The following is a 15,663-nucleotide window of genomic DNA, read 5'->3' on the forward strand; positions in this document are numbered from 1 at the left end:
TACACCTCCAATTTTGGTGTCATCTGCAAACTTACTAACTGTACCTCTTATGCTCGCATCCAAATCATTTATGTAAATGACAAAAAGTAGAGGACCCAGCACCGATCCTTGTGGCACTTCACTGGTCACAGGCCTCCAGTCTGAAAAACAACCCTCCACCACCAACCTCTGTCTTCTATCTTTGAGCAAGTTCTGTATCCAAATGGCTAGTTCTCCCATTATTCTATGAGATCTAACCTTGCTAATCAGTCTCCCATGGGGAACCTTGTCGAATGCCTTACTGAAGTCTATATAGATCACATCTACTGCTCTGGATGGGCTCCCTGTGGCTCTGTGTTTAAGCAGCCTTGAATTGTGTATTCTGACGACATATCAGTTCATCTCAGTTGATGTGAGATTTTCATGGCTTCCACACTTGCTATATCTGTGTCTTGGAGCATGCTCATGTTTGTTCTTGTAGCTTCCCACTTGATTTGCAAAATCCTTCTGAGACAACATTGATGATATTGCTCTCGGGTATTGTTATGTATAGGAGCCATGTACAGTCCTGCTCAGGAACATTGGGATTTCCTATATAGGCCACACATCGAATGCAGACAGTCCCCTGGCAGAAGGCATTGTGAATGTAGTCATAACTACAATTCCCTGAGGTCAAGATCAGGAGCTTTCTCCTGATGAAAACATCAATATTAGGTCCAGATTCAGATTTCTGACTTGTATGCATTAGATGAATGGAAAGATTAAGGCAGCTACCTTTTAAATAATATATAGCAGGCTATATATTGGAACCACAGATAGAAACCTGCTATATTTTGTGGAGGAGTTTGTGTCGGTGCATCTTACATAATCATAATGATAAATCACTGTCAAAACTAAAATGGCTCCCATGGGCTCCCTTCAGATACGTTCACAATATTCAGCACCATATTGTTCAATCGGGCAGTTTGTGCTTTTTTTTCTAAGAATTTGATGAACGTTCACACCAAACAACATGAAAACTTAAAAATAACAGACAACGATTGAATCGCATTTGTTTGAGCAAAATGCAAATTTAGGTCCCATGTGTGAAACCTTAATAAAATAATTTCCTTAGAGAAATCCAGTGGTATCCAAGTAACAGAATTTGCTTTCACCTCCAAACAATACAACTACAGCTACTTAAGATTTCAACTCTATTATTTTCTGTTTATTGAATATCAATTATAGTCTTAGAATTTGAATGTTGAACAATGGTATTGTTCTGCCTTGTTTGTCAGATGCAGCTCTCAACTTAGTTGAACGATTTTTAAATCACAGACATCATTGCTAGGACAGTTTCCATGTACCACTGTTTGCTGAGATTACAAGAATGTCTATTCCATGACGAGACTGTGAGATTTAAAAGAAGATAATTCTAGAATGCAGTATTACCAAAATATTAGGTACAATTCAAATAGAGAAGAAAAATTGGGGGAGAGTGAACAAGGCAATGGAAATCTTCAAAATAATGGAAAGGGGCCAAAGGATTAGCCACCAACAGTCATGCAGTTAGGAGTACTCAAGAAGAAATGTCAACTTTCAGTTGGGTTTGGTTGAAGCCCATATAATTGTAACTTGTTCAGACATACAGACAGCCAAATCATTAAAAGAGATTTCAAAGGATGTTTAACAGAGGCAACATGATTACTATACAACAGTCATGCTGACAGCAATACCAGTGCTCAGTAATGAGGTCAGGATTCAATAATGTTAGTATCAAAAGCAACTTCCATCACCTTAAAAATTATTGCCATAAGCACATTCATTTGGAGAGTAAATGCGGCCAGAATTCCTGGAGATGGGGTGAACATGAGGAAACAAAAGGATGAAAGCAAAATTCTGGAAATGCTAGAAAACTGAAATCAAACTGAAAATGGTTGAAATACTTTGCTGCTGTGGCAGCATCTATGAGAAGAGAAACAGAGTTAACATCTCGATTTGCATATAACTCTTCTTCATAACTGAAGGAAAAGAAGCTTCAAACAATCAAAACGTCAAACAATCATTGGCCAAAGTGTTGCTATGAAGAAAGTAACAGGAATCTATACGTTCCCCAAGTAATTCAAAGAAAGGTGCAAAGGCTGAACACATTTCATTTATTGGCAGAGAAGAGGTCCCTGTATATAAATGTGTTATTTCTAACAAGAGTAAATGGTGCAAGCTTGTCTGATTATATCAAATTGATTGTTAGTACAGTTATTAGCATACTCTATATTATTCAACAAATGCAGTCCAATTGCAGAATCATAGCATTTTGAGTTGATAAGTGCAGCTTAGTTGACCATAGTTTGGTCTGTATTTTGCCTATTACAAACAAACAAAGGAACATTCTGTTCAATTTGATCAGTTAGCTATGGGACATATTGTCTACTTAATTGGTATTACATCAATAATGAAATTCATTAGTGATGTTGCTCAATTGTGTCATGGCAAACAATCTTGTGGACTGTTAACGGCATCCTGTTAGTGCTACATACCACACAGGTAGCCACTGTATGGCAGAAGTGTGAGATTGACAAATGAGCCAAAGTTACTCTCTTTTCAGCTGGAAAAGTAACCAATTTATCTCAATTATCCTGGAAAAACAAAGTATTCTCAAGAACTTGAACAACAAGTTCACAAAGCAATTTCCATGAATGGGATGCTTCAGCCAGCCATTGAATCATATAGCATGGAAACAGACCCTTCGGTCCAAATAGTCCATGCTGACCATGTTCCCAAACTAAACTAGTTCCACTTGCCTGTGCTTGGTCCACATTCCTCCAAATTTTTCCTGTTCATGTACTTATCCAAATATCTTTTAAATGTTTTAACTCTACCTGCATCCGCCACTTCCTCTGGCATTTCATTCCACATACAAACCACTCTCTGTATAAAAAAGTTGCCTCTCATGTCCTTTTTGAATCTTCCTCCTCTCTCCTTATAAATATACCGCCTTATTTTGAATTCCCCCACCCTCGAGAAAAGATATTTGTCATTCACCTTATCTCTGATGCTCATGACTTTATAAACTTCAATAAGGTCACCCCTCAACCTCCTATGCTCCAGTGAAAAAAGTCCCAATCTGTGCAGTCTATATTTATATCTCAAACCCTCCATTCCTGGCAACATTCTGGAAAAACCTTTCTGAACCCTCTCTAGTTTAATAATATCCTTCCTGCAACAGGGTGACCAGAACTGCATACAGTGCTCCAGAAGAGGTCTCACCAATGGCCTGTACAACCTCAACATAAGGAGAGATAAAATAGAAATTTCAACTCAAGTTATAATATGGCTGCTGTGTAGAAGGTGACCATTTGAATCAATCACATCTGCCAGGTCCCTGAAGGAACAATTCACCTCGTGCCACTTCCCCTCCACTGAAGAGACATATTAGACTCAAACAGGCAAACTCTATCTCTATTTTTAAATTTCAGATCTACAGTATGTTGCTGTTATTCATCAATTACAACCCTGTTCAAGCCTTTCAATTAACTTATCTCAGACCATTCTGAAATTCATTATGTTGCACACACAACCTTCCCAATACAGAGCTTTTTGTTTTCAGTCACCAACTGTCATTGCCACTTTGCATTATTTCAGTGCAAATAGTTATGTCTAACAGCACTTTCTTTACCAGATGTTCTTAAATCATACCAACATTTAAATGATGGTTTTATCTTAGGAGTGTAGCCAAAATTCAATTCTCCCACTCTCACCTGTGCTTCTAAATGTAGTCCATCAGAATTACAAGGAAATGAAATTTTAAGTCACAATCAATGCAAACAAAATGCATATTGGGTTCCAAATATTTCCATTCCTGCATTTTCCCTGCACATATGGGAAATCTATTTATGAAACAGTTGTACTAATGTAGTGATTATTTGCTGTATGAGGAATCCAGAAACTTTGATATGTTCAAAGACACAATTTCCAATCTCACCACAGTAATTTGCAACTTGGTATCAACAAAGTGACTATGAAACTATTGAACTGTAAAAGCCCAACTGATTCACTATTGTCCTTGAGGGAAGAAAAGAAAGTATCCCTACCCATTATGGGTTTACATAACACTAGCCATCAACAAGTCATACCAAGCCACTTGTGGGTGATCAATGCCCACATTCCAGAATGACTAAAGCGGATATACAAACACTACACCACCATTTACAAAAAAAATAAAAATTACTGCACATTATACTTTTCAGAATTTCAAGTCCTCACCACTTAAGTAACTTTGAGTCATAGAGTCATAGAGATGTAAAGCTGAAAGCATTAGCTCATAGAAACGTTCTGTCTACCATACAATTGAACGAAGTGGTGCCTGAATCTCATTGCTGATGCAATGCCAGAAGTGTAGGCTAAACAGTCCAGCAATTGGCTGATTGAATCAGTTGATTGCTTGTTGCAGACAGAGTACAGATTGTACCAGTCCTCAGTCACAAAACACAAAACATAAGTTTTACTGTTGGATGTATTTCTGTGATTTTGCCGCATTCGCTAAACAATCCTGAGGCCACTAATATCTACACCAGGAGCCAATTTATCCACATACTTTTCTCCTGAATAAATTGTGGTGGTCATTTGCAATTTGACATTTTGTATTTATCATGATAATTACAAAATAAAAGGCTTCAGCAGCATGTTTCTTTCTTCAGCCATATAAAAGGGAGGTTTGGGATAGAGATTAAATGACAAAGATGTCACAGAACAAAAAGCAAAGGAAGAAGTACTTCTGTAGCAAAGAGCCACAATTTTTTTCCAGCATGAGTGAAAATAGCAGAATAATGAATACCTCTATCAAAGGCAAAATCATGAAAAACAAGATTCAAACATGATGGAAAACATTTTAAATGGCGACCAAGTTTATTGTCTGAAATTGCTGAACTGAATGTAAAGTGTATAAGTGGAATATAAGGTACTGTTTCTAGAATTTGCATTCAACTACATGTTGGAACACTGCAGCAGGTGGAGAAGAGAAATCCGAATTTGAGACCAAGATGGAAACTAAAAATAGCAGGCAACAAGAAGGCACAGTGGCTGAGTGGTTAGCGATGCTGCCTCACAACACAAAGGATCTGGGCTTGATTCCAGCCTTGGGTAACTATCTGTGTAGAGGTTGCATGCTCTTCCCGTGTCTGTGTGGGTTTCTTTTGGGTGTTCCAGTTTCCTTCTACTATTGTGCAGGTTAGGTGGATTTGCCATGCTGAATTGTTCCATAGTATCCCTGGATATGAAGGCTGGGTAAACTAGCCATGGTAAATACAGGGATGGGTATAAGTTTGGGAGGGATTTCCTTCAGAGGGTCAGTAAAGACTTGATAGATCGAATTACCTCTTTGCACACTGTAGGATTCTATGACCCTATGATAAAGCTCAGGGTTGTTCTTTAAGATTAAGCAGAAGTGGTCCACAAAGCAGTTACCCAGTCGGCATTTCAAGCTGTTGATCATCTTTGTCTCTTCACTCTAACTGTTACCACTCCCTTTCCCATTTATTCCAACACTTCTTTGTGGGCGGCACGGTGGCACAGTGGTTAGCACTGCTGCCTCACAGCGTCAGAGCTGTTGATCATCTTTGTCTCTTCACTCTAACTGTTACCACTCCCTTTCCCATTTATTCCAACACTTCTTTGTAATTTAGTGTCTCTTGTCATCTATTCTATTTCAGTCTTCCTCCTTTGTTCATCCTCACCCTTCAATTTCAACAGACTATAGTCCATCACACGTTTACCACCTTCAGTTCAGGAAAAAATCATATTTAATTCAAAATGTTAATTGGCTATCTCTCTTCTCAAATGTTGCCAAAACTCCTGAGTATTTCCTAACTAACTGGCAACAATTTACTCTCAATTTTTGAATTTACAGATTGTGTCGGATAATGGTACTATTGTTCTGGCTAAGTTTGAGATTGACATCACTGTGTAATAATTGTACATTAACTGAACAGCAATTTGGATTATTTCAATTTTTTATTCTATCCTGGTGAGTGTTGTCGAACAAAGGAACCTAGAGGTGCAGGTGCTTAGTTCCTTGAAAGTGCAGTCACAGGTAGACAGGGTAGTGAAGAAGGCGCTTGCCTTCATTGATAAGAACATTGAGTATAGGAGTTGGGATGTCACATTGCAGCTGCACAGGACATTGGTGAGATGCTGATTGCCCTTTTATAAACTTGAGAGGGTGCAGAAATGAGTTACAACGATGCTGCTGGATCTGGAGAGTTTGAGTTATAGGGAGCAGCTGACTAGGCTAGAATGTCTTTCCTTTGAGCGTTGGAAGCTGAGGGATGACCTTATAGAGATTTATAAAATCATGAGGAGCATACATAGGGTGAATAGCCAAGGACTTTTTCGTAGGATGGGTGAGTCCAAAACTACAGAGCATATAATGTGAGAGGGGAAAGGTTTCAAAAGGACCTCAGGGGTAACTTTTCCACATACAGGGTGGTGCAAATATGGAACAAACTGCCAGAGAAATGGTGGAGGTGGGTACAATTTCAACATTTAAAATGGATCTGGATGGGTATATAGAGAGGAAGGATTAAGAGGGATAAGGGCCAAATGCTGGCAAATTGGAGTGGATCAGTTGAGGATATATGGTCGGTGCAGATGGGTTAGACTGAAGGGTCTGTTTGCGTGATGTATGACTCGATTTCAATAAAGGCACTACCATATGAAATTAATGGCTTTGAATTGCAAATATAGCATGGCACAGTTACAAACCTATGTGGGCACACACAGAAAAAGTAGAATAAGTCAAATTTCACAATTGCCACTCATAATAAGTGGATCTAAGAGCGTATGTGACCAAATTTATCTATAAACATACCCTATATACAAGAAAGTCATGTGAAACCAGTGATACAATAAAAATGTGAAAATGTCTTTATTTTTCAAACCTCACAATGGCCTACCGCTGCCTTTGATGAGTCCACCACAATCTCAGTGTCATTCGAAATGTCATGTTGCAGTGTGAAAACAGGACATTGGTGAGATGCTGATTGCCCTTTTATAAACTTGAGAGGGTGCAGAAATGAGTTACAAGGATGCTGCTGGATCTGGAGAGTTTGAGTTATAGGGAGCAGCTGACTAGGCTAGAATGTCTTTCCTTTGAGCGTTGGAAGCTGAGGGATGACCTTATAGAGATTTATAAAATCATGAGGAGCATACATAGGGTGAATAGCCAAGGACTTTTTCGTAGGATGGGTGAGTCCAAAACTACAGAGCATATAATGTGAGAGGGGAAAGGTTTCAAAAGGACCTCAGGGGTAACTTTTCCACATACAGGGTGGTGCAAATATGGAACAAACTGCCAGAGAAATGGTGGAGGTGGGTACAATTTCAACATTTAAAATGGATCTGGATGGGTATATAGAGAGGAAGGATTAAGAGGGATAAGGGCCAAATGCTGGCAAATTGGAGTGGATCAGTTGAGGATATATGGTCGGTGCAGATGGGTTAGACTGAAGGGTCTGTTTGCGTGATGTATGACTCGATTTCAATAAAGGCACTACCATATGAAATTAATGGCTTTGAATTGCAAATATAGCATGGCACAGTTACAAACCTATGCGGGCACACACAGAAAAAGTAGAATAAGTCAAATTTCACAATTGCCACTCATAATAAGTGGAACTAAGAGCGTATGTGACCAAATTTATCTATAAACATACCCTATATACAAGAAAGTCACGTGAAACCAGTGGTACAATAAAAATGTGAAAATGTCTTTATTTTTTAAACCTCACAATGGCCTACCGCTGCCTTTGATGAGTCCACCACAATCTCAGTGTCATTCGAAATGTCATGTTGCAGTGTGAAATCTCAAAGCGTCTTGAAGACCTTTGCAGATTCAGTGAATGTAGCAGGCCACTTCAATGGGACACAACTGTAGCGGGGCCAGATAGAATGGAATGAAAGGTTTGTGTGAAAAAATATAAATGGACAGTGAGCTACTTTTAAAGAGGAGACAGTTCAGGTACAGTCAAAGCATATTTTCTCAAATAAGAAAAGTAGGATAAAGACATCCAGAATTGCCTGGATGACAAAAGAGATAGAAATTAAGATAAAGAAGAAAAGTTGTATTTATGATAGATGCCAGGTCATTGAAAATATGATTGAGAATCAAATAAAATACAAAAGATTCAGAGGGAAGGTGTAAAAATCTATTAGAAAAACAAAGAGGAATTATAGAGAAGATTGGCAGCCAATCCCAAAGTCTTCAATGGGCATACAAATAGTAAAAAAAGTAGGAAAAGGAAGAGTAGGGCCAATTAGGGAACAGAAAGTGGAGGTTAAGGGTGTGGCTGAGGCATTAAATTAACATTTTGCATTTGTCTTTACAAGACTACTCAGGCCATGATGTCAGAGGAGGAAACTCAATCACTGGAAGGATTCAAAACTGATAAGGCGGCAATGTCAGAAAATGAAACTGAATGACAAATGTCCAAGTAACTTGAAGGAAGTGAGAGTGGATATAGCAAGTAGGCTGCTACAATCTTTCAGTCTTCCCTAGATTTAGCGAGGTGGCAGAAAACTGGAGAATTGCAAATACTGCACCCTGGTTCAAGAAAGGTTGTAAAGATGACACCAACAATTAGACCAGTCAGTTTAACTTTAGTGGTGACAGAGATTCTAGAAATAATTAATTGGGGTAGAGCCAGTAGTCACATAAAAAAAAATGCGAGTTGATTAGAAATACATGCTGGCTCTTCCAAAAGGGGAAATCATGTTTAAATAACTTGCTGGAATTTTTTGAAGAGGTAACAGAAAGGCTCAATGAGGATAATGCTGTTGATAAGGTGTTTATGGTTTCACAGAAAGCTTTTGAAATAGTGTCACACAACAGACTTGTGAGAAAAGCTACAGCTCATGGAATAAAAGACATGGTAGCAAGGTTGGCTGAATGACAGGAAACGGAGAAACAGGAAGAGACTCTTTTCTGACTGGAGGAAGGTTGGTTGTGGAGTTTTCCAGGCGTCAGTATTAAGACCCTTGCTTCTCCAGACATGCAAAAATATTCTAAACCTTGGTTTGCAAGGGACCATTTCAAAGTTTGCAGACAATACGAAACTTGGAAACATGATAAACTGTAAGGAGGATAATGTAGAACTTAAAAAAAGAGTTGGTGGAGTAGGCAGATAAAATTCAATGCAAAGTATTGCGAGGTGAGGTAGGAAGAACATGAACAGACTGTGTGACATTAGGGGTACAAATTTAAAGAGGCTGCAGAAGCAGAGCAACCTTTGTGTACATGTCTACAGATGTGTGTACAGATCATTGAAGGTGATGCAGAGAGCAGTTAGTAAAGCATATAGTATCCTGGACTGTATTAATATAGGCATGCAGTAAAAGAGCAAGAGATGATGTTGAACTTGTATATAATACTCGTTAAACCTCAGCCAGCATCATCTCCTTTCACAACAATATGTGATTAAGTTTACACCTGGCAAAAATCCACAGCCTGGGGGTTCCTTGTGATGAGTAACAATCACTAGAGTGCAATGTTAATTCAGAAAATTAATACTATAATCTGATAGTGGTATGCCAAGCTACAAGACTTACCATTTTACGAGATGCAGTCCCTTGACCAAATAGATTGACCAACATAGGAGAGGCAATGGCCTAGTGATATTATCAGTGGACTGTTAACCCAGAGACCCAGGTCATGCCCTTGGGACCTGGTTGAAATCCCACCACAGTAGATAGTGGAATTTGAAATCATTAAATATCTGGAATTAAGAGTTTAATGATGACCATGAATCAATTGTTGGGAAAATACCATCTGGATCACTAATGTCTTTTCGGGAAGGAAACTGCCATCCTTACCTGGTCTGGCCTACATGTCACTCCAGACCCACAGCAATGTGGTTGACTCTTAACTGCCCTCTGGGCAGTTAGTGGTGGACAATAAATGCTGGCCTAGCCCTCAAGTGCCCTAACATTTCACAAATAAGTTCAAAAACAATTCTTGGAAATTGAATAAGCTACCTAATTACAACGAGAAGGCCCTTTTATCTAAAACAAGATAATAATGAGGGATAGTCCACTATCGATTAAAAGACCATTCCATTTCACTTTCTAATTACGCAACATCAAAAAATTCTTTATAAGTATCTCAACATAACTAAGTGCTGTAGATCCATTAGGGGAGAGACATTGATTTCAGACAGTTTTACTTCAGACTCGTTCTGAAACTAACGGGTCTCCCACACTCAGGTATCAAGATAATTGTAGTGTTGGGCTTAAAACTGGGATCTCCAAATCAGACCTTCAAGGGTGAATGGTTAAGGGTTAATTGGACATGACTGAATAAGTGGAAAAATACATAAAACAGCCAACCTGGTGAAAAAAAAAACAGCCTGTTTAAGCTTGGAGGGAACTGCATGACCTTTGCTAGGTGGGAAACAGAACGTTGTGCAGTAACATGGGGCCACCTGGAAGTGTTTTTCAACCTGTCTTCTGCTCATTAGAATGCCTGGAAAAGTACTGAAAGTACTATGAAATGATGATACAGCACATAACATTAGCTTCAGAATAATATTATATATCGGGGACTTTGCCCCTCACATTGAACTTTCCCCATTGAGCTGGGGTTTTTGAGATGAGCACCGTGGAATCTGAGATACAGCTCTAACTGTTACTATTGCCAAAGTTCTCAACATGCGAAAGGCACTATGAGACACACCTAGTTAAATATATCACAGTAGTTTAGCCTAAACATTCAGCTTTAATGTACACCAAGTTGTTTTATTCATTTGTGAGATGTGGGTGTCGGTGGCTGGGCCAGCATTTATTGCTTGGCAATAATTTCCCTTGAGCTGTGTGCTGCCTTCTTGAACTGCTGCAGTCCAGGAGCTGTAAGTAGACTTACAATGCTGTTAGGGAGAGTATTCCAGGATTTTGACCCTGCGACAATTAAAGAACATCGATATATCTCCAATTTAGAATGGTGAGAAGGAAGAGAGGAGGCATAATGGGATCTTTTTCAGAATGGCAGCCGGTGTCTAATGGAGTTCCGCAGGGATTGGTGTTGGGACCACAACTATTCACATTATACATTAATGGTCTGGACAAGGGAATTGATTGGATTGTTGTTAGGTTTACAGATGGCACAAAGACAGGTGGAGGGACAGGTAGTGTTGAGGAAGCAGGAAAGCTGCAGAAAAACTTGGACAGATTAGGATAGCGGACAAAGAAATAGTAGATGGAATTCTATTTTGAAAAGTGTGAGGTCATGTACTTTGGTAGGAAGAATAGAAGGCATAGACTATTTTCTAAATGGGAAAAGCCTACGGAAATCTGAAGCACAAAGAGAGTTCGGAGTCTGAGTTCAGGATTTTCTTCAAGTTCAGTTGGGAGTTAGGATTTAAACCAACAATTGTTAATTCAAATATATCTTAAGTAATTTAATCCAACAAACTAATTATATATTGAAGTGCATGTGCCTTCTTGTAATCATTTTGATCAGACCTTAAGAAACCCGTGAGGTACTTTCAGCTTAACAATGCAATAATATTACTTTGTTATTTGATGGATATCCTTCTTTTATTCTGTAGTTTTATATTAAATAGAAATTGAAGTTTGGATTGTCTTGCAGAAATAAGAACCAGTTATAATTTATTTTTGGAATATTATTTATCTTTGTGATTTTTACTATTTATATAACCATCAAAATTCTTACAATATTAAATGATGTCCACTTAAAATTTAGAATGTCCTATCTAACTTCTATATCAAACAAATATTCAGCAAACCCAACTTATATTCCATATGGTGAGGGAATATTTTCTGAGGAGCTTTACGCAGATCCTAATCATATTCAGCCAAATCACCATTTAGATCTTTTAAAATGTATTGTAGACTAACAGGAAGGAAAGATCACCCTTGACTGGCTTTCTTCCTTTGGATGGAGGGAAAGAGCTTGTTGGACCATGTTGGCCGAGAATACTCTTCTGGAGTCCAACTCCTTCTCACTGAAGTTACTGGAAATTTAGTTTCAAGAAAAGCCTGATTGAAATAGCTGTAAGTGAGGAGTTACTACTGTAAAAACACCACAAACGAGAGTTTCTGGTTATCAGAATTTGACTCATTGCGATTTCACGGCATTATGATGTGATCAATAATGAAATTAGAATTTAAAGATTGTTGTGACTCAATGTTTAGACCAGACAATCGTTTCTCAGTAGACAACAAAAATACAAATACTGATATATTCACTTCACTCTTTTGAATAATTAGATATAATGGGATAGAGTTTCTACAGTTTCTTTTCCTAACTGCTTATGGTAACTTCTGCAGACATGTAAAATGCCAGATTGATAAATTGCCTTTAAGGTGGCCAATGAAAACTGCAAGAATATTACGACCTTGACCAGACGATTGTCTGCAAACAAACATGAAAACAGAAAAGTAGCCAATTACAGTACTTACAATTATGCAAATTTAGCATTTCTCCATCAACTATATTAATATGATATTAGCATAAATGGAAACTATTTAGTTTATCTAGCTGTGTACAAAACTTATTCACTGTACACCAGTAAGCACTTTGAAAAGCTTCTTTGACAAATTGGGAAATAAATAATATAAAACAGCTTATCTAAAAAGCTTATTCTTCTGCTGTAGCTCCTCATAATAACTGCATTGAGTGATAGTTGAAAATCTACTGCATCTGCTGACGACATTTAGAACAAATGAGGATTGAGAACTGAGGTCAGCAAAAGTAAGGGCTGATTGATGCAAAAAAAAGGGGTCAAGTGTGGATAGTAAGATGTAAGTGCATACAACTTAAGTGTGGCACAGACTTTCCTTTGAAGATAAATATTAGATTGAACATTTAGTATGATATACCCCAATATAACTAGGGCTTCAGGACATTCTTTTCTTTGTTTTTTGTTGCACAATGTTCTGTAATTTTATTACTTTTGGTTCTCAACCTTTCAAAGTCCTATTTATAAATGGAGATCTTTGTCAGATTATACTTTTAAGTTTACTGTCTTGTATAAGTGAACTTTGCATTTCTTACAAACAAAAATATATCTTTACATCCAATACTTCGTCTTATGGTAGCATGAGCCAGGTTTATAACAGTGAAACCCTATGTATGGGAAATTGATACTACAATAAACATATATTCCCATGTGTGTGTCTCCTGTCTTCTGAAAGCTAGTCTGATGAAAATTGTAGAGAAACCAAGCTAATTATGAGCTAACAAACAAATTTATTTTGAAAGCATAATACTGCAGATCTTAGAAATCTGAAACAAAAGAAGAAAGTGCTGGAAATACATAGCAGGTCAGACTGTTATGTGGGGAAAGAAACACCATTTTATTGATCGGTAGGGGAATCAAGGATCGCGGGGAAAGGGCAAGAAAGTGGACATGAGGAAGGTGCGATTAGGCTGCTTCTATTTTTTCATCTCTCCTTGCGGGGAAAGGGCAAGAAAGTGGACATGAGGAAGGTGCGATTAGGCTGCTTCTATTTTTTCATCTTTCACGGGATGAGGGCTTTGCTAGCAAGTACAGCATTTATTGCTCCTCCTTAAATGCCTATGTGGGGTTTAAGAATCTGGAGTCACATGTGAGCCAAACCATATAAGGATGACAACTTCCTTTCCTAAAAGACATGAGCAAACCAGATTTTTTTTTCTGACAATTGAAAATGGATTCATCATTAGACTCTTGATTCCAGTTCTTCTACATTCAAATTCTGCCATCTGCTGTGGTGGATTCAAACCCAGGCTTTGCAGAACATCATCTGGGTAACAGTCCAACAATAATACCATTAGGTCATAGTCTCCCCCTCTATCAAATGGCTGAACAGGCCTTGAGATACTGAACAGCTTACTCCTGTACGTATGTCTTATAGTGTTTTCGTTTCAGGTCATTCATCTTTTCATCTGTTTCCTATTTGTTGGAATGGTTATAATAACTTCCATTATCTTAAGATATAGTGGTTACTAGTAGTCTTCAACAGCCAGTTACCATAGGTCTCATCCCTATCTCTGGTACGTGGATGTTAGTGAGCTAAATTTAACTAGACTATGGGAAAGAACTGGGATAGTGGTAATGTCACGGAACAATAATTTAGAACCCAAGCTAATGTCCCTGGGACATGGATTGAATTCCATTGTGGAAGATGATAAAGTTTTAATTCAATTATAATCTGGTCTAATGTAACAACTGTCAATTTTGTAAAAAACCACTTGGCTGACTATTGCCCTTTAGGTGAAAAAAAATCCTGCCATCCTTACCTGGTCTGGCAGATGTGACTCCAGACCCACAGTTGAAACTTTATTGCTGGAACAGCACAGCAGGTCAGGCAGCATCCAGGGAACAGGAGATTCGACGTTTCGGGCACAGGCCCTTCTTCAGGAAACGTCCTGTGCCCGAAACGTCGAATCTCCTGTTCCCTGGATGCTGCCTGACCTGCTGTGCTGTTCCAGCAATAAAGTTTCAACTTTGATCTCCAGCATCTGCAGACCTCACTTTCTCCTCCAGACCCACAGCAATGTAGTTGACTCTTAACAGTCTTCCAGGCAATTAGCGATGGACAATAAATGCTGGCCTACTCAGTAATGCCCACATATCATGAATGAATTTTTAAAAACTAAATAAAAGTAATATTTAATATAAAGTCGACCAACATCTTTCCATTGAAAATAATTCTTTAAAAACTCCCTGAAGATGACAGGTCACAAGTTCTTTTCAACCTTTATGTGAAAGAGGTAAGCCAGAGGTCCAGGAGAAGTTCAACCACTGATCTTCCTCACTTCCACATTCTGAAGAAGAATCACTGGATTTGAAATGTTAACTCTTCTTTCTCTCCATAGGAACTTCTGAACCCGCTGCGTTTCTGCAGCAATTTCTGCTTTTGGTCTTGCTTTTTATTCCATGCAGGATTATCTCATTGGGGTTTTGTGGGACAATACAATGCAATTGCTGTTCTGTACAAACACTGTTCCAAACTGTACAAACATTATGGCACAGACAGAGAACACAAGCAGCTAACACCTTCAACATATTGTCTGGCTAATATTAATTGTTACAGGTAACCTGAGAATGCAACTTTTAAAAAAAATTGTGATTTACACATGAAAGAAGTGAAACTATCATGGTATTTGAACAGATGAAAGACTCAACAAACAATTATTTATTTTTCAATGCATAATTTTAGTTACATCACAGTGTAAACTTTTGCTATAAATTCTGTGCCTTACAATTGTGTCCTCCACAAGCACCTGATGAGGGAGCGACGCTCCAAAAGCTCGTGCTTCCAATTAAACCTGTTGGACTCTAACCTGGTGTTGTGTGATTTTTAACTTTGTACACCCCAGCCCATTTACCGGCATCTCCAAATCATAATAGGAAGGTGTTCACATTCATTCTTTTGTCTAAGCAGTTGTCAAAATGTAAAAATGTAAAGCGAAAAGTAACTTTAAAAATCCGTTGAGATCTTGACAAAAATATCATTGATCAGCTAATAATTTTGCTGAGTAAAATAAAACAAAAATACTTCACACAATTGAATTATCAAGCGGAGACAATAGTTTTTTTTACCCCCATTTTCTAACCATTATCCAATTATGATTGTTTATTAACTGATCTTTTCCTCGCCCGAGGTACACTTTCCAATTAATTTCCACGTTAAATCATCCCCTAGAGACTT

The sequence above is a fragment of the Chiloscyllium plagiosum genome, chromosome 2 (genome assembly GCF_004010195.1).
Source record: "Chiloscyllium plagiosum isolate BGI_BamShark_2017 chromosome 2, ASM401019v2, whole genome shotgun sequence".
NCBI classification, from domain to species: domain Eukaryota; kingdom Metazoa; phylum Chordata; class Chondrichthyes; order Orectolobiformes; family Hemiscylliidae; genus Chiloscyllium; species Chiloscyllium plagiosum.